This window comes from Notechis scutatus, chromosome Z, assembly GCF_049901735.1.
Source record: "Notechis scutatus isolate UNSWTSFEM ecotype Mainland chromosome Z, rNotScu1.2, whole genome shotgun sequence".
NCBI lineage: Eukaryota > Metazoa > Chordata > Lepidosauria > Squamata > Elapidae > Notechis > Notechis scutatus.
The window spans coordinates 12550772-12569409 of record NC_142025.1 but is presented as its reverse complement, the minus strand read 5'-3'; the positions used below and the strand labels follow the sequence as shown (position 1 = coordinate 12569409).

At 36.2% G+C, this 18638-nt stretch overlaps 1 protein-coding gene across 4 annotated transcripts in view; it reads left to right on the top strand.

Moving 5' to 3' along the window:
* The window catches only part of ADARB2 (adenosine deaminase RNA specific B2 (inactive)), a 504709-nt gene that overhangs the window by 307368 nt on the left and 178703 nt on the right, over positions 1-18638 (top strand). The gene's annotated exons all lie outside the window — the stretch shown is intronic.

Sequence of the window (18638 nt, the reverse complement as noted above, 5' to 3'; positions counted from 1 at the left end):
TGCCCAGACCTTTGGTGTGACACCAGGAAGGCCATATGAAGCTTTCTCTTTCCTTTTCAAAAGGATGTTGGCCCTCAGTCCTGATCTGATGTATCCCCAGGACTCTTCTTTTCCTTAAAAGAAGAATATTTGAAAACAAACAAGCATGTCCTTGGCACATCTGATCCTAAGTATGTTTTAAATCCGTAACTCCAGTCCACTGTACCAACGTTGGTTTCCTCAGCTGCCTTCAGAATTAAAATAGTAAACACAGAATCAGAGGTTTAAAGCAATACTTGGATCCAATTCTTATTTATGTGTTGCATTTTTGCCTAGAATTATAATCACAATTCCCAAATATCGTAGCCAAATATCATGCTACTAATAATCACCGTCCAGAGCCCCCTTATGGGGGAGATCGCCAGTTAAGAAGTTTGATACGTTAAGTAAAAATAAATAAATTATAGGAACTGATATCCAAAGTCTCCAGAAAAAAGAATACAACTTGGGAGGTTACAGAGAGGTTACAGAGAGAAATTGCGATAATCCTTCACCAGACCTATGGGGAGGACTGTTTAGATCAGGGGTCTCCAACCTTGACAATTTTAAGCCTGGTGGGCTTTGCTGGCTGGGGAATTCTGGGTGTTGAAGTCCTCCAGCTTAAAGTTGCCAAGGTTTGAGCTCCCTGCTTTAGATGGCAGCAATGGCTGGTCTTCTACCAACTGACTGTATTACTGCTGAGAAACCCCTTTAAACTATTTTCTCCTAGAAGCTGGTGTTTTCTTGGATTTAGAAAAGCTAATAAGAACAAGTATCCTTGAGGCACATTATCTTGCCAGAGGAAAAAAAGACAGGGGATCTAATATCCTTCCTGAAAAAAAGATGGGTTCGGAGAAATCTCCATTGGAGTTGGTAGTAAGAGTTGGTTTCCAGGTGACTACCAAACACAACCAGTTTGATGCAGCAAGCCAAAGACGATCTTCAACACAGGGTAAACATTTTCACATATGCACACACAGACATAGATAGACACATTCTGAGAGAGGGAGGGAGGGAGTTATCTTCACCCCTTCCAAAAGGAAAAGATACAAAGTCAGATTTTGCTGGAAACTCAACAGAATGTGAAGATTATAATTTGTTCTCATAGCAAGCCAGAGAGAAAACAACAGTGTACAGTGTCTTCCTTCACAGATATATTCACTTCAATATAAAAGTCACTTATTTCTGTCATCCACTTCTTGCCTCCTCTTTTGTCCCTTTGAACAAAATCTTCCATTTTTCCTTCAGCCTTCACTCAAGAATGACATTCTGGATCTAATCCTCTCATAGGTCATACTGTAAGTCTCCAATCGATCCAACTTCTTGTTTATCTTCCATTTATCCCTTAGATCTTTGCCGGTAGTGATGAATTAAGACAGCAGGAAGGAAAAACAGCTTCAGAAAACTTTGAAGATTTGTACTCCCTCCCTTTCCAGGCAATTTTTTAAACCTCATTTTTAATGGGGATTCAGAAGGAACTCCAGGAACTAGCCTGATACATGCAGGATTAACTAATTGACTCCCATTCAAATGTAAAACTCAAAGGAAAGGAAAAGATAGTTGTAAAATCTGTCACATCTCATTTGCACTAAGAGAAAGTATAACTGACAAGCAAGGCAATTAAAAATTAGATTCTATTTAGTTGACTCCGACAGAGCTTTCTGTATGACACAAAGGTGAAGGATAAAATTCTCCGCGTAATAGGGCAAGGTATACACATATACATACCCATAATGCTCTTCTCTTTCAGGTTATGCAGGACCATGCAAAGTGCACATGAAGAATGAGAACCAGTAAACCAATGAAAATGAAGGCATGAAATAAGAAAAATAAAATAAAAGGAAAGATTCATTAATGTCTTTTATACCTAGACTTTTCACATAACTTTCTGTTCTTACACCATGCCATTATCATGTCCATACACCAATTCACCTATTGTTTTTCTTTTGTTCTTCAAATTTCTCACCTGTCTCTGGGAATTTCATTATCTCCATCCAATCTCAACATTCTGAGATTTCCCTTTCCACTCAACCCATTCATTCTTTCTACATATATCTGTTTTGCCATTTGATCATTTGTTCTCACAATATGCCGATATCATATCAGCATATTTTTAATACTATCACTCACTTTTGTATCCAGTTGGATGTTCAATTGTTCAATTGCATGTTTTACCACGTATGGTTCTTTAATACTGCATTCTTACTGCATTCAGCTTATTTTTATGTTGGCCCTGATACTCTATAGCCAATTCTTGCTTCTACACAGAAAAATGAACACTTTCATGCACAATTATTATAACTTCCTTTGGCAAACATTTCTTCTTTGCAACAAACAGCTTACACTTAGCATCTGCACATCTAAAAATAGCCTATTTCCCCATTTTTAAAAAACATTCTAACAAGATACAGATGTTCTTCCTCCAGTTTCCCACTATTTGGTTCACTATAATCTCCCTCCCTCAATGCAAATGCCATGATATTTGATAAATTTGCAGACTCTTAGATGTTTGGAGGCACGATAGCTCATGATAGGTTAAAGACTTGTCAGCTGGGTTTGAGACCCAAGCGCCATACAATGGGTTGAGTTCTCATTACTTGCCTCAGCCCCTGCCCACCTAACAGTTTGTAAGCAAGCAAACACAAGTAAATTATTAGGTACCATTTCTGTGGGAAGGTAACAGCATTCCATGCATCTTTGGCATATAGCCAGGCTGGCCACATGTCTACAGAAATTGTCTTCGGACAACACTAGTTCTCTCAGCTAAGAAATGGAGATAAGAACCATGCCCTAGAGTCGGACACAATTTGATAGGGAAATTATCTTTATCTTTACTCTTCAATACATTTTCTACATTATCTCACTTCTGCTGCAAAATATTTTGGTCAATAATATGCACTATCTGCCAACAAAAGTACAGGCATATTGATGCACCTGGCCAACATATCTTATTGTCCATTTATGGACAAGCATTTGTCCATAAATATGTTAAACAACTAAGGGGACATCCCATAGCATTTATTTGTTTGTTCAAACAATTTATATAGCTGCCCGTTGCATATCAATGACTTGTTATACTTTTAGTACACACCAAGTTTTTCATTTGTATATACCATTATTTTTTCACATATACCATTATTTTTTCTCATTCAGCAATCAACCATCAACATTCCAATGCAAAATGTTCATAATTCAACCCTACACTGTTTATTCACCTTATATGCTTTCTCAGACTCAGCAAAAGCACAATAAATGGTATTTCCCACATTCATACATTAGGTGATGGTGCCTTGAAGAACATATCTGATCTGTACACTTTCTGCCTAGCATAAAATGGTTCTGTACGGGTCCTTTTCAGATTTTGCACATTCTGCCTTCTTTTCCCTTCTCTTTCAGCTGCATATTACAAAATGATCACACAATCTTCAGTTATACGTACAAGGTCTGCAAAATTTTCTCCTAATAGCATCAACAGTGAATTAAGATTATGGTTTCTTTTTCTTTCAGCACCAGGATTTTGTTAGGTTTTTGGGTTTTTTGGCACAATTTATGCCAAGTATACCACAATTGCAACCAATTTTACCCCAAGCACATTCACACTATTCTGTGCAAACTAGAATTGCTCAGTTCTAAAGATTGTTTAAGGGAACGTGGTGGCTCAGTGGCTAATATGCTGAGCTTATCTATCAGAAAGGTTGGCAGTTCAGCGGTTTGAATCCCTAGCACCGCATAACGGAGTGAGCTCCCATTACTTATCCTAGCTTCTGCCAACCCAGCAGTTTGAAAGCATGTAAAAAATGCAAGTAGAAAAATAGGGACCACTTTGGTAGGAAGATAACAGCGTTCTGTGCGCCTTCAGCATTTAGTTATGATGGCCACATGACCACAGAGACGTCTTTGGACAGTGGAAACGAATAGCACAAATGTGCATGGGGAACCTTTACCTTTTAAAGATTGTTTAGCATATCAGCACCCTGTTGTTCACCTCTTGCCAACTAAGATGTACATGCAAGATACTGACATGTATGCAGGATAAATGATTGGTATTATTATGTTATTGCTATGCCTTATTTTCAGCTCAAAACCATCTTCGGCCTCCCTTGCAGATGCACTTTTTGGAAAGCAAAATAAATGTGCATAACATGTCAGTCCTTCTTTCTCTACTGCTGGGTTGCATTTTCTGCCAAAAAAACCCAGGACAGGTTTAGTGGTACCTAAATAACAGAAGTCCACTTCAGAAGACAATAGCATTAGCAGTGAGTTAAGGTTATGTTTTTTTTCCCTACAGCACCAAAGTTTTAGCAAGCAAACTACATCTGCTAACTTCAGTATATCTGTTCCACAATGACATACTTTATGATTGAAGTAACTGTAATCTGAGATGTATAAATTCACCTCTTTGTAGAAAGCTCTTTTCAGCTGATACAGTTGAGTACTGGAAAGATATAGCAATTTGAAACTGCTTCCATTTTTTTCAACTGCTTTGTGCAAGAGGCCTGTAAGACAGAGCTTTGGTTTTTCTCAATTTTAAATCCCAGATGGGAATACAGCCCACTTTGTTGACTAAGCTTTACCTGCCTCACAGTTTACCCTACAAGACAAAATATCAGCTCACAGACTTTCACTTAACCATAGAACGCTGTCCCTTGTTCATTTTTTAATGCAGTTAAAATGGCAAACAAATACAGATGGTTTTCACTGAGAAAGATAATTGTGCTGGGAAATCTGTTCAAGATTCCTAGCACTCCATCCACAACATACACACAGACACAAAGTCCATATGGTGACTATTTAGAATGTGAAGCCTATATTAAGGAAAATAATATGAGCAAGGGTGAATTTAAACAAGAAATATGCACAACTCAAAAAAGGAAAGCCTGGGAAAACACGTTTGGAAGTTTAAAAAGCATTTATCTTGTTTTCTTGAAGGTTTTGCTTTCTTTAGATTATTTCTGCCTGCCTAGTCCCTTTTTGTTCAAGTGCGATTTATTCTGCATATGATCAAACCGAGAATGTCTTTCACTTCTGTCTCTGAATCACCATGCAGAAACATTTCCCTCACTCTTCTTGTTCTAAATCTGCAGTCTAACGTTTCCAAGAACCAACACCTAAATGAAATGACAGTTTGACACACCAAGACAAAAAAAGAATAAGATGATATTGCTTCCTGGTAGTAAATATAGATGATCTGGCTGAGATTCCAACATACGTCTACCCACCTGCCTGGTACTTCCTTCCTTTGATGACATTTGAGACAGCTGTTAGTTTCTTCCAGTTATCTCCCAAGAGGCCAGCATCCTCAATTTGTGACTAGCCCTATCTTCAAACATCTCAGGGCAACCAAAATGTGACAGGATGACAGATAGCCCTCTCAATGGATACTGACAAACAAATTAGTGCCAAGATGTTTTTCAGAGTATACCAGATGTGTTGGTTCGATCATATGGAGCAAGCAATGAAAAGCTGTCTGTATCCCATCTGTGCTTTCTAATCAATCACTGTTGGTTGAGGAAAAGGCACTGTAAACATTTGGTCTTTGTTTTTAAACAGTCTTGGGTCCTGGCCTTGTCGTGCTGAAAGCTTTTTCTGCTTAAAATTCTTTTTTTAAAAAAAACCTGACACACAAAAATCCAGTCCCAACTTAAAAAAAAAAAAAAAAGAAGAAGAAGAATAAATAACTAGATGTAGAAATCAGATTTGAATGTTCTGGAGCTGAAGCAAAATATTGTAGACCAGGAAATGTTTTGCATCTGACATGTGTGCTTCATGAAAGGACAACTCCAGACCACACTGTAAAAAAGATGTTGAGGCTCTAGAAAAAGTGCAGAGAAGAGCAACCAGGATGATTAGGGGACTGGAGACTAAAACATATGAAAAGTGGTTACAGGAACTGGGCATGGCTGGTCTAGTGAAGAGAAGGACCAGGGGAGACAGGATAGTAGTGATCCAGTATTTGAGGGCTGCCACAAAGAGGAAGGGGTTAAGCTATTTTCCAAGGCACCCAAAGGTCAGAAAAGGAATAATGGATGGAAACTGAACAAGGAGAGATTTAAGCTGGAAATAAGGAGAAATTTTCTGACAGTGAGAACAATCAACCAATGGAACGGCTTGCCCTCAGAAGTTGTGGGAGTGCCATCACTTAAGACTTTCAAGAAGAGATTGGACTGCCATTTGTCAGAAATGGTGTAGGGTTTCCTGCTTAGGCTGGGAGTTGTACTAGATGACTTACAAGGTCCCTTCCAATTCTGATTATCTGTAAAGAAGTTTTCTATGAATCTGAGCAACAGGAAAAATAAGATTAGCCCTCTTGCTTGCAACCATAGAGGAGACTTTTAAAGGACACTAAGTTTGCACCCCTCATTTTCTAATTACTTTTAAAAATTGCTCATTAATTACTAAGCTATTAGAGACCTTCAGAATGACAAGTTTGAAAATGCCAGGCAAGTTTGTTTTTAATCCTGAATGAAAGAAAATTGTAATGATAAGCTTACGAATTTAAAGCATCTGAAATAAACAGCAAAAAGCTAAATACATTTTGTTCTTAGAAACTTTTAAATGAACTAAGGGTTCAGATAAAATTGAAATATGAAAACTTTTACAGTAAGATTTTAGACAAAAGCTTCTCATGGGATATAGATACTGTTCTGTTTTTACAAGAGGTAGCATAATTTATAAATTATAATTTCAAAATTTCAAAATCTAGACATTAGAGGGGACTAAAGATTTTAGATAGAAGAAAGATATAAAAGCCTGGTTATGATTATGGTTTTGACAATAAAAATATTGAAAGAGAGTCTGAAAGAAGGGAGTCAGAAAAGAGTAACCATAATATCAATAACTTCAGCAATGATGTCTTCTTCTGTCATTTCTGTCCCAAAAATGTTGTGAAAAAATGTCAGATATGGAACAGACTTTATTTGACAAGAAAGATATGTAATCAAAGTGTATTTACAACTGCCAAGTCAAGAGGATGACTTAGAAAAGGGTGAAGAATTGTGAGAAATTGAAGTCCACACGTCTTAGAGTAGTTATGTATTAAACTAGATAGTTAAAAATAAAATAAAAAGTATTTTCAATATGCTTGTTCTGACTTGTTGATAATAAGAGTAAGAATCAATTAAGCATGAACAAAGCTGGCATAATATAACTATTTAGCCATGCCAATCTCACAAACAACGCAGGTGCAGAAAAGATAAATTAGCCTGTAATAAACTTCAGTTTTTATTTATGATGTGACTTTTGCAGTGGATCAAAATCAGGTCTTGTTATGTTCATGGGAATAACCTAGATAAAAAATATGCATCAAATAATTATGAGTTTTATTAGCATCATTAACAGGGAACTTTCCTGTTTTAATTGAACTTTTCTGATCCAATCACTTCAGCCTGTAACTGTATATTGTTTATTCTGTTTCTTAAATTTATAATTCCCAGAACAAAACACATGATTTATAGTGCTTTCTTTTCCAGCTTTATTCACTAAGAGATAGTGACCTGCTCAAAATCAACTGATTAACCATCCTCTTCTGAGCATAGATTTTGCATGGAAATATTGAGTCCATTTGGATCTAACCGGGGGGGGGGGAATTGGGGAGGGGACTATTTTAATATACATTATTGGAGGAATCAGAGATGGTTCTTATCAAACTACATAGCATGATGCACAGCATTTGAGGAAAATGTCAGACTAAACAGGACCCATTTATAATCCATATTCTAATAATGGTCATGCTTTATTATTCAGCCTTCTTCTCATACAGTTCTTAACCAATTTGCTGTAGAAAAATAGCTAACTATAGGTTTAATTCCTGTTTTAGGGAAATGCAATCATAAGTACTGCTTTGCTAATGTATACTAAATCTATGATAAATCTTAAAATTGCCTTTAATAGAGCTAGTGTTTCTGGAATAACTTGTACACAACTAACTCATGTTGCTTACCAATTATTGTAATTAGTATTACTTTGCAGCAATTATGTTCAAGTATTAGTCTTTGATTATTTATTTAACAAAGTTGTATAGCTTGCCCCATCCATCAGCAGGAACTCTGCAGGGCAAACAAAGTAAAAAACACTTTTTATACTAAAAAGACTTGCGAGATTGTTGTCAGCCCTGTAAGGTAGTCTAGACAAGAAGCAGAGCTAGGAAGATGGTTCACTTCTCAGCTAACAAACTTCATCAGTTCTGATTCAGCTTCTTGGACAGTGGTGGGATTAAAAAAAAAATTACTACCGGTTCTGTGGGCATGGCTTGGTGGGCGTGGAGTGGCTTGGTGGGCGTGGCTTGGTGGGCGTGGCAGGGGAAAGATACTGTAAAATCTCCATTCCCACCCCACTTCTTGGGGAAGGATACTGTAAAATCCCCATTCCCTTCCCACCCCACTAACCTGCTTTCCAGCTCAGTTCTCCTGTGCAGGGCAATCAAAGAAGACCCAGCCAATCAGCCTGGACTCAGGAGGCAGAGAATAGATGGGGGCAGGGGCAGTCAGAGTTGGTATTCTGGACGACTCAAAATTTCCGCTATTGGTTCTCCAGAACTAGTCAGATCCTGCTGAACACCATCTCTGTACTTGGATAAGAAGCAAAATATCTTTTTCCTCAAGGAAAAAATATAGTTGAGTTGCCTCATGAAAAAGCATCTTTGAGACAATCATGACCTGGGTGACTGAGAATCTCCATAAACATTTAGCTCTAATTTTATTGTAGGTTTACATTAACAGAATCTTGCAAGTCTGAAAATTCATCACTTCCTCACTTGCCTTTACAGTGCAACAAACTAGATAGGCTCCTTTCTAAAACATTTTCCATGTCCTGTCAGCTGTCTTTTATCTGCCAATTGTTTAGTCTGAAATTCTTCCTCCTGTCTCACAAGATCATTCCCACACGCTATTACAATTTCATACTTAACCCCATGCTAAAAAAAATGCCCTCACCCAGATTTTTTCATGTAGATTTTAAATAGAATTGTTAAATCTCACTGACATACCCTTATTTAACAAATAAACACATAAATTGTATAAGTACTGGTCATATATTGTTATATCTTCTTCCTGACATTTTGTTTTGATTCTTGTTTTAAGAGTGGGAAAGGAATTGTTCGAAATCATGGCATATTTCCCCTCTCTGAGTATTTTTAAAAAAACAGTTGCAGAATAGCTTTTGCTAGAAAAAGTTAATTTAATCAGAATTTTATCAGTCTCTTAAAGTACCAAAACACTTGCAAACTATTCCCCACCACCATCCAGCAGAACTGAAGAAGCTTTTTGGATGAGAAGTGAAATGTCTTCAAAGAAAAGAAAACAAGGAAGTCAAGTTGCCTCCTGAAAAAGCATATTTGGGACAACCACGACCCAGATGACTGAGAATCTCTACAGACTACTTGCAAACTAGTTAGTGATTTATATTAAAAACTAGTGATTTATATGAGATTACTGTAATAGAATATGAGGGTGTCTTTGGATTCAAGAAGAAGACCATAGTCTAGATCAATGGCCCCCAACTTTTTGGGCACCAGGGATCAATTCCATGGAGAGGTTTTCCACAGACCAGCGGGGGCCTGCCTGCATCCCACATGGGGCTTTGTTTGTTTGTTTGGCCAGGTTTCTGGCATTCCGAGGCCTGGTGCCAGTCCATGGATCAGAGGGTTGGGAATTCCTGGCTTAGATTACAAGACAAATTACTCAGAAGTTTATTTAGAATAGAATAACAGAATTGAACCTTGGAGGTCTTCTAGTCCAACCCCCTGCCTAGGCAGGAAACTCTACACCAGACAAATGGTTATCTAACATCTTTTTTAAAAATTCCAGTGTTGGTGCATTTACAACTTCCCAAGTCAAGTTGTTCCATTGATTAATTGTTCTAACTGTCAGGAAATTTCTCCTTAGTACTAAATTGCTTTGCTCCTTGATTAATTTCTTATCCTGCCCTCAGGTGCTTTGAGAATAGCTTGACTCCCTCTTCTTTGTGGCAGCCCCTGAGATATTGGAACACTGCTATCATGTCTCCCCTAGTCCTTCTTTTCATCAGACTAGACCTACCCAGTTCCTGCAACCATTCTTCATATGTTTTAGCCTCCAGTTCCCTAATCATCTTGGTTTCTCTTCTCTTTACTCTTTCTAGAGTCTCAACATCTTTTTTACATCATGGCAACCAAAACTGAATGCGGTATTCCAGTCTGATAAGTCTGATAAGAGAATCCAAGTCCAAAAGATGGACAGGGATGAAGAAAGTATCAGAAGGGATCCTCCCTAGTTACCTGGAAAGTAAAGATAAGGGAGTGGGATAAGCACATTCAGACTTGCAAGATTCTATAACTATAATCTTACAATAAAGGTAGCATTAGAACTCATGTTTCATCAGAATTATCTTGAAGGACTGAAAAATATAAAAAGTGACTTCCTACAGCTTTTACTGCTTTTTCATTGTTCATTTGACATCAGGACCAATGGAGGAAATTTTTGATTGGAGTAGCTCTATGTTAGAGAGTTAAAATATGGGCAAAGAAAATGCTAGGGGAAATATGGTTTGTGCTAAGGGATAAATGGAAGCCCTTTTCTAACATGGGTAGGTAAGGGGCTTTTAAATTCTCATTTGATCATTTACAAAAAGCTTCCAACTTGATTGTTAAATGTTTTCTCTTGTGCTTAAATTTCATGCTGGAGATTATTAAAAATTGACTTTACAGTATTTGCTTTACTTATCTGTCCTAGCCAGGCTGTGCTGAACTCATGGATTTGGTGAATTATTAAATTTTTAAAAGCCATTTGTTTGGTATTTTATACTGGCTTTCTCTCCATCTGTAGGGACAAGCACCTCTGGTCTCAAAAATTGGAGAAAAAAGGTTTAATTTATCTTTAATCTAAGACGGTTTTTAAAGTGTTCCACGATGTAAGACATAATGACAGTCTCCAGTGTAACGCTTAACTAACTGCTTGTTAGTGTTAACATTTAGAAGCATATGATGAAAAAGGGAGAACAATATGGCTTCCAATAGGTTACCCAAGCAGTAATGTTAGGCAAAATAATTCATTGTGTCAGATAACAAGATTTATTTTAGAACATAATGAGATGCTGATAAAGGTCACCATGCCTACAAGTCCATTTTATATGCCATATTAACAGAACCACCTGTATCTTGAATATGGGCTCCACATTTAATTGAAATCTCTTAGATATGTTTGAGAGAGGAAAAGGAGAGGGAGGGAGAGGGTGAGGGGGGAGGGAGGGAGAGAGGGAGAGAGATATCAAATATGTGGTACTCCCTAACTTATGTTGGCTAAACTAGAAACTGAAAAAGAAACATCCAACTGAAGTTAATTGTCAACTTGTAAAATATTCCTATGCCGGTTTCCAAGTTGCCATACGAAAGAGGGGTGGGAAAACCCTGAAGAAGCATATGGCAAATGATTTAGAAGCACATTCCAAGCTTATCTCAACGGGTATTCTAGGCGTGAAAATCTTCTATTGAAGAGTGTGATTGATGACACCTACCCCATGAACATGTTCGTTGGACAGTCTGAATTATGATACACCCAGAGGTGTGGGGGGAAACAGGGTCATAGGTGATTGTAAATTACATATCTCAGAGTCTGCTTCATACAGGCCATGGCAGTATGTCGCTCCCAATAAATCCTTTGAAGTTTTTTGAAGTTTGGCTCCAGGCTCATGATTTAATTAGGGCAATCGCTGGAATTCTGACATTACTTCAATGGTGAACTACCACTTGGATGGAAAATCATAAGCAAAATACAAATAGACTAGTGGTTTTCTTAGGAATAATATCAAAACAGTTTACCATTATTATTTTTTTGCACCTAAGGGAAATTATTTAAATTCCAGCCAATGAACAGAAATATCACACCCATTCTACCTGCATGTCCACACTGAATCAGGCTATTAGTCTACCTACTCTAAGCAACCTTATGGAACTCGTGAGCTTTCCGTTGGATGACAGCTCTTTTTCTCTCTTTGTCTTTCAAAAATAAATATTTAAGGCATGCGGCCTTTGATGTTAGTCAAATCTTTCACCACATTCCAGTGTGTTGAGTATTGTGACATCTTGTATATCAGAATGACCTTGAAAGGTATTGAGGAATTGCTGTCAGCCCAAAATAAAATTCCTCCTCTTGGCTGTGACAAATGAGTGATACAAAAGAGAACTTCAATAATTGTCATTCTGTTTCTAAATTCTTTTTCATTCAAAGGGTTTTCTATCATTATATGGTTGAGGAATCTTTTCTCCAACAGAAACCTGCTTCTGTACTGAATTTATTTTCAGAGGTTCCCTTTCATTTTTTCCGCCAACCAGGCCAGTTAAGGATGGTGTCAACCATAGATATTCTCCCAAATATAGTGCTCTAATTGGGGATTATTCCTGTGTGGTTGTTGGTTGTCTCTATTAAAGATAAAAATCACAAGAATGGAATTGGTGACAAATGTACTGGAGCAGAAGCAACAACAAGTAAATGAAGCCATGATAGTAAGAACATGTGAGATCCATCTATACACAGATTCTCAAAAAAGAAAAGAAAAAGGAAAGAAAATTCTTGATGAGATTCTGAACTTCTTATTTCTCTAATATTTTCACATGGATATATTATCATGCAAGCACATCCAAACATATTTCCCATAAATGTAACTCTTGACTAAATGTAAAGACTTATTTTTGTAAGTGTGGCACAAATTTACAGTCGTTTTCTCTCATGCAAACAATTACTGAGATCTTAATTATTAATTCTGAGTCTCTGCAGTTTACAGCTCTTTATTTGGTACATTGTAAACAAGACTTAATGGATGCAATTTAAGGTCCTTTCCAATAATCTTCCAAACAAAGATTTCTTTAATGGTTTTTTCATGCATATTCATGGAAAGGCTGATTAAATAGAGCAAGGCTTTAACTTCTAAGTATTTGCTGCAGCATGTTTTATATTCTGTCGGAATTTAACTGGACTTCCAGCTAGGAAAAAAATCTTAAGCAAGCAAATCTAATTCACATCTTCTAAACTAATATGCGGAACAAGTATATTTACCTTGCAGACTATATGTGTATTGTTACAATGCACTATTTTGAAAATGAGATCTTATGGGATTATTATTAAATGTAGATGAAGTACAAGGCCTGGTTCAAAATCAAGTCAGCCTCTTTAAAGAGGATTGTAAATGAGGCATGCCACATACAACGTTGTTCTGAAATTATATTGATTTCATTTTTTAAGAGAAAAGAATATGAAATTTTTATTTATACTAAGAATAGTCTGGTACAAATTGAGAAGATGAAGATAAGCTTTTTGGGGATTTTTGGTCAAAGTTTCTTAGCAGTTTTCTTTGACCATTCTTTGTATGGTGCTTAGAATCCACCTCAATACTATTGGGCCTTGTGGGATTTCCAGTTTATTTATTTATTCAAAAGACTGATCAAACATTCTTCAACATACATGGAACAAATGCAACAAAGAAATTAGGTGATATAACAACAAAGAAACAAAGAAATTAGGTTGTTTAGAATAACTCAAGGCCGCTGTTAACTTTTCAATAAAAGCACAGCTACCCTTCCAGAAATGAAACCACTAGAAAGCATTAAACCAACTTTTCTTGATTTAAAAAAAGGATTAAAATTTGTGCTAAGAGATCTTTACTCAGTAGGAAGAATAGTAACCAGAATTCTATATTTGGGAGGATATCTCTGGTTGACATTAATCAATTAATACTAATTGATATTAATATTAATTAGAAATATTCTATATCTTTGATAAACAGTTAATTCATAAATAGAAAGCAAATAAATTTCAACTACCCCAAATAGGAAGTTTTGTTGTTCCTTCAACATTGAAGATGTGCTGTTGGGTATGAGAGATGTTCCTGTCTCCGTGTTCTATGATCCATGATTCTTGAAACAGAGCTTACATTTTGGATATATAATTCAAGAGTTTATTCACATCTGTTGGTTGTATTGATCTTTATAACACCATAGCAACACATTTACAGATACTAAAGCAAAATGAGGTAATAATGAGACAAACCCCTATTCATCAGTATATGTTGCCATATAATTTTAAACTTTTAGCAGATAAGGTCAATGGTTAGCTCTTTTTAAACATTTCTCTGGGTTATATAGTAATTGGGAGAATTTTTTTATTAAAACAGTCATAAATCATACTTTACATTCAATAAAATCCTGTTTTAGGATACTATTTAAATTGCTTGTTTTCAAGCATTGTAGATTTACAAACATATTCCAACACTAATTGTAATTCAGATATTTTAAATACTAGTAATTCATCTGGACCAAACTGAAGCCCATGTTTTAATTTAATACATTACTATTTCTCAATTGTAGATAGCATAGGTTCCTCTTGCAAAATTTCAAATGGTTTGAAAACCAAATAACTAATTTTAAAGTATTAACATGACTACATATAAAAAGATTTACATTTGCTATTGAAACTGAAATTGTCATAGAACAATGATTGCTCTGGAATAATGACCAAGATTTTACAAAATATGTATTAAGATCCTCCAAATATGTTTTGCAGCCTTTAATACGGAAATGCAAACAGGTTTTTTTAAAAAACAGAGCAAGCTCTTGCATTATGTCAATGTCATATAATAACTTTCTAATTTGTTTGTTGTTCTCTTCCACAGATCTATAAAGATTAATGACAAAGATTAAAATCAGGAAAGTTGAACCCATCTATCATCATATGGCAGCAAAAACGTAGACTAAGAAAATATATGGATTTCTTTTCTATAAAAGATAAATTAATATCATATTAATCTTTAAAGAAATTTAAACTATTAACATAGCAATACCTCAACATAAATATATCAGTCTTGAAGTAATATTCATTTTATAACACTCATCTTTCCCCATAAAATAATGGACTTTTTAACCAAGTTTTGATAATTTTTTATATCAAATAAAAAGTAGTCATATACTTTATCTAGAAATGAAGATGTTTTCCTAGTATAATTTTTCCCAGACATTTAAAAGATTTCTTCTATTTTCTGACCACAACACTGAAATTTAATTTGTACCCCCAATAAATTCAGTCATTTTAAAAGTTATATCATGATAAACAGTTTTCAAAGTAACAAGAAATTATATTCTTTTTCTTATCAATCTGGATTAAATTCAGATAAGACTGAAAGCTATCTTGCAAATGAGAAGAAAGTTCTTTTCTCTAATTTCTGGTTTTTCAAATCCACAATTAATAGAGAGAGTCAGTGCTTGAGAGAGGAAAACTTCTCTTTATCAATTTGAGAAGTGAAAAAAAATTACTGGCTAGTTGGGGAGAGGAATCTTTAATCATATTTCTATATTCCAAACCTGAAGTTTCTGAACATAATTTACTTGATAATGTTTACAAATAGCTCAAATTAGCTGGATGTTAATATTTTGAATAAATCACTTTGGTCATTTTAAAGATATTGAGCCATTGTTGTTTTTTAAAATATTGTATTAATTTAGGATTGGCAATCATTTCAAATCTTCGGTGACCTCCTTAGAAATACTCTGCAGTCTTGTTCAATTTGATCTAGAGAGACTTCAGTGAGATCCCATATGAGATTTTCAAAAATTCTTGAAAGTTTAAGGTTCGCATGTAAGATTTGCAGGATCGCATTTATTGATGCCCATGTTTTCATATATAGGAAAGACATATTTCAGTGGCTATCTCATGTCCACAGACAAAGGTCCAGGGATTTAAATGTGAAATAATCAATCAAATAAGAAATCAAACCAGAGTACAAACATCACAATAAAGTTGTTCAGTAAAGGTCCTTCTGTGTTCCTTTTGGGGCTAACTACATCTTCTGGGCATCTCCTGTCTCAGCAACCAAAAAGGCTAATGCAATTCTAAATTGCATTAACAGAGGGATACAATCGAGATCAAGTGAGGTACTAATACCACTCTATAAAGCCTTAGTAAGACCATACCTAGAGTGCTGCATCCAGTTTTGGTCATCACACTATAAAAAAAGGTGTTGAAACTCTAGAAAAAATACAGAGAAGAGCAACCACAATGATTAGGGGACTGGAGACTAAAACATATGAAGAACAGTTACAGGAATTGAGCATGGCTAGTCAAGTGAAGAGAAGGACCAGGGGAGACAGGATAGCAGTATTCCAGTATTTGAGGGGCTGCCACAGACAGGAAGGGGTTAAGCTATTTTCCAAGGTACTCAAAGGCCAGAAAAGGAATAATTGATGGAAACTGAACAAGGAGAGATTTAACCTGGAAATAAGGAGAAATTTTCTGACAGTGAGAACAATCAACCAATGGAACAGCTTGTCCTCGGAAGTTGTGGGAGTGCCATCACTTGAGACTTTCAAGAAGAGATTGGACTCACATCTGTCAAAAATGGTGTAGGGTCTCCTGCTTGGGCAGCGGGTTGGACTAGATGACCTACAAGGTCCCTTCCAACTCTGATTATCAGTTATCTGTTTATTATCTGTTATCCTTTCTCAGGAAAATGAAGTTTTAAAATGTTGGAAGTCTGCCTTGAAAAACTAACATTCCTCCTCCTTTCTGATAGCATGAAATCACAGCCGAGGCAACTATCAGAAAACAATTAGAATGTCTTTGTATTATCCACTGTTAGATCCACTTCCCTTTAAAGGCATTCATAACAAAATTGCATGGAGTCTCTGAGGATCATCTAGCGAAGCACAACGCATGAATACAGGTTTTGGTTATCCTACCCTGCTACCAAAGGCAAAGCAGAATTCTTAGAGCTGTCTCTAAGCAGTGGTCCCTTGTGTCGGTCTTTTATCAGCAAAACCAGCCTGCCAGATTTCACAACGGACAATGGTGTGTACTGGAAGGACAAATCCACACAAAGGATTATTGATGGTATCATTCCAATTAAACTCTTGGAGGGAAGCCTCTGTCAGCAGAGTCCCCTAAGTTTGTAAAATGACCTTTCTTTGCACTGAAAAAGAGAGATGTATGAGACAAGTCATATATTTTTTTTCTCCTTGTCAAGGTAATTAATGGCATACTTTATTCAAAGGAGCTCTTGCATAATAAGAAGATCCCATTGGAATCACTGGGAGCTAGTCATGAGGTCTTGAGCTGGTAGAGACATTGAAATGTTGAGGCAAAGTCATGGGTAACATCAAAATCCTGGCTGCACTTGGAAGAATTAAATCCATATTTCTGCCTTGGTCATCCCATTCCTGATTCAGGGTAGTAGCAGGGTCCTCTGTTGAGCGAGAGAACTCTGAGAATGATCTTGTTGAGCACAAAGAAGTCAACACGAAGCTTGCTTAATTGATCGATACACTTACTTATAAATACCTTTTTTTATTTTAAACAAAGCCAGCATAGAAGTGAGGGGGGAGGAATGTGAGAGTTTGGGAAATAAAGGGTTAACAATAGGTAAGAGAATATTCGTACAAATAGGAGAATATTCAGACATGAGAATGCAAATTTAAATAAGGAAGGAACTGGGAGGAAAGCAGAGAAGACATTGGAAGAGAGTTAATTTTAGAGCTTGCAGTTTGCAATGAGTTATTGTAATTGCAGGACAGATATGCCCTTCCTTGAAGGTGATTTGGAGGTGATTTATTAATTTGGAGAAATAAATTCAGTGCACCATTCCTAAGGTTGATTTAGACTTCTAGAGCTCAAGAACAGTCTGAGGCGAAGATCTCTGAAGGACTTCTTTTCTTTTCATGAATTTTCCCACTTAATCTAACGCAGGAGATTAAGAATTCTCTTGGTTCTCTAAAACTTCTTTCTAGCTAATTGTCTTTTATCTAATCTGCTGAATTTTCAAAATATTTTCAGCAAACTTTCACTCCTGCGTTGATTTTATTTATGTATTCGATTGTTTAGTCGGGTGGGTTCTTATTCTAAGCTACTTTAGAATAATGTAATAAAAAGGTGGCATATATAAAACTCAGAATATTAAAAAGTGAGTGAGTGGGTTTGTGTCACAAGTGTGGGTAGTTCCCTGGTCTGGCTGGAATCCCTGCTCCTCTGTAATTTGGCAGAAGACAAATTCCTTGGCATTAATTCACTCTCTAGCTTTTCCATGTATAAGAATCTCACATATTTTAATCAATGCACTTGGAAGCATAGCCCTGCCTTAGTGAATAGGATCACTAACTGTATAATTACAGTAATGATCAGCACTTTAAGTGGATTAGACCCAGCCAATTATAGGTAGTGATTTGGAAGGTTGAATATATCATTGTGAAACAGTAGTGTTGATTATGCTAGATGGTCTTTCTGCATCCTCCGTTTGTTTCAGGGATGGGGGAACAAGTACACAAATACAAAGGTAAAGAAATACATAAGATCACACCCAAATTGCTTTTATTTCATATCCATTGCATCAATGATTCCACTGTATTTGCAATTTTGCTAAGCTTATTTTTAATTACTGAATCGACGAAATCTCGTGTCCCTGGAATTAGCACAGTAGGAGTTTTTGAGGAACATAATTATTGGCATTTATGAATAATGTATAGAATCAAAATATAATGGCTCTAAGTGCAAGTCCTGCCACTCTTGGGCAAGCTGGAGGAAAATATAAAAATCTAAGTAGCAAAAAAAAAAAAAAGGCAGAAAGTGAAGTAAGGACTATTCGTTTTGTAGGAAAAGACCAGCCAATCAAAG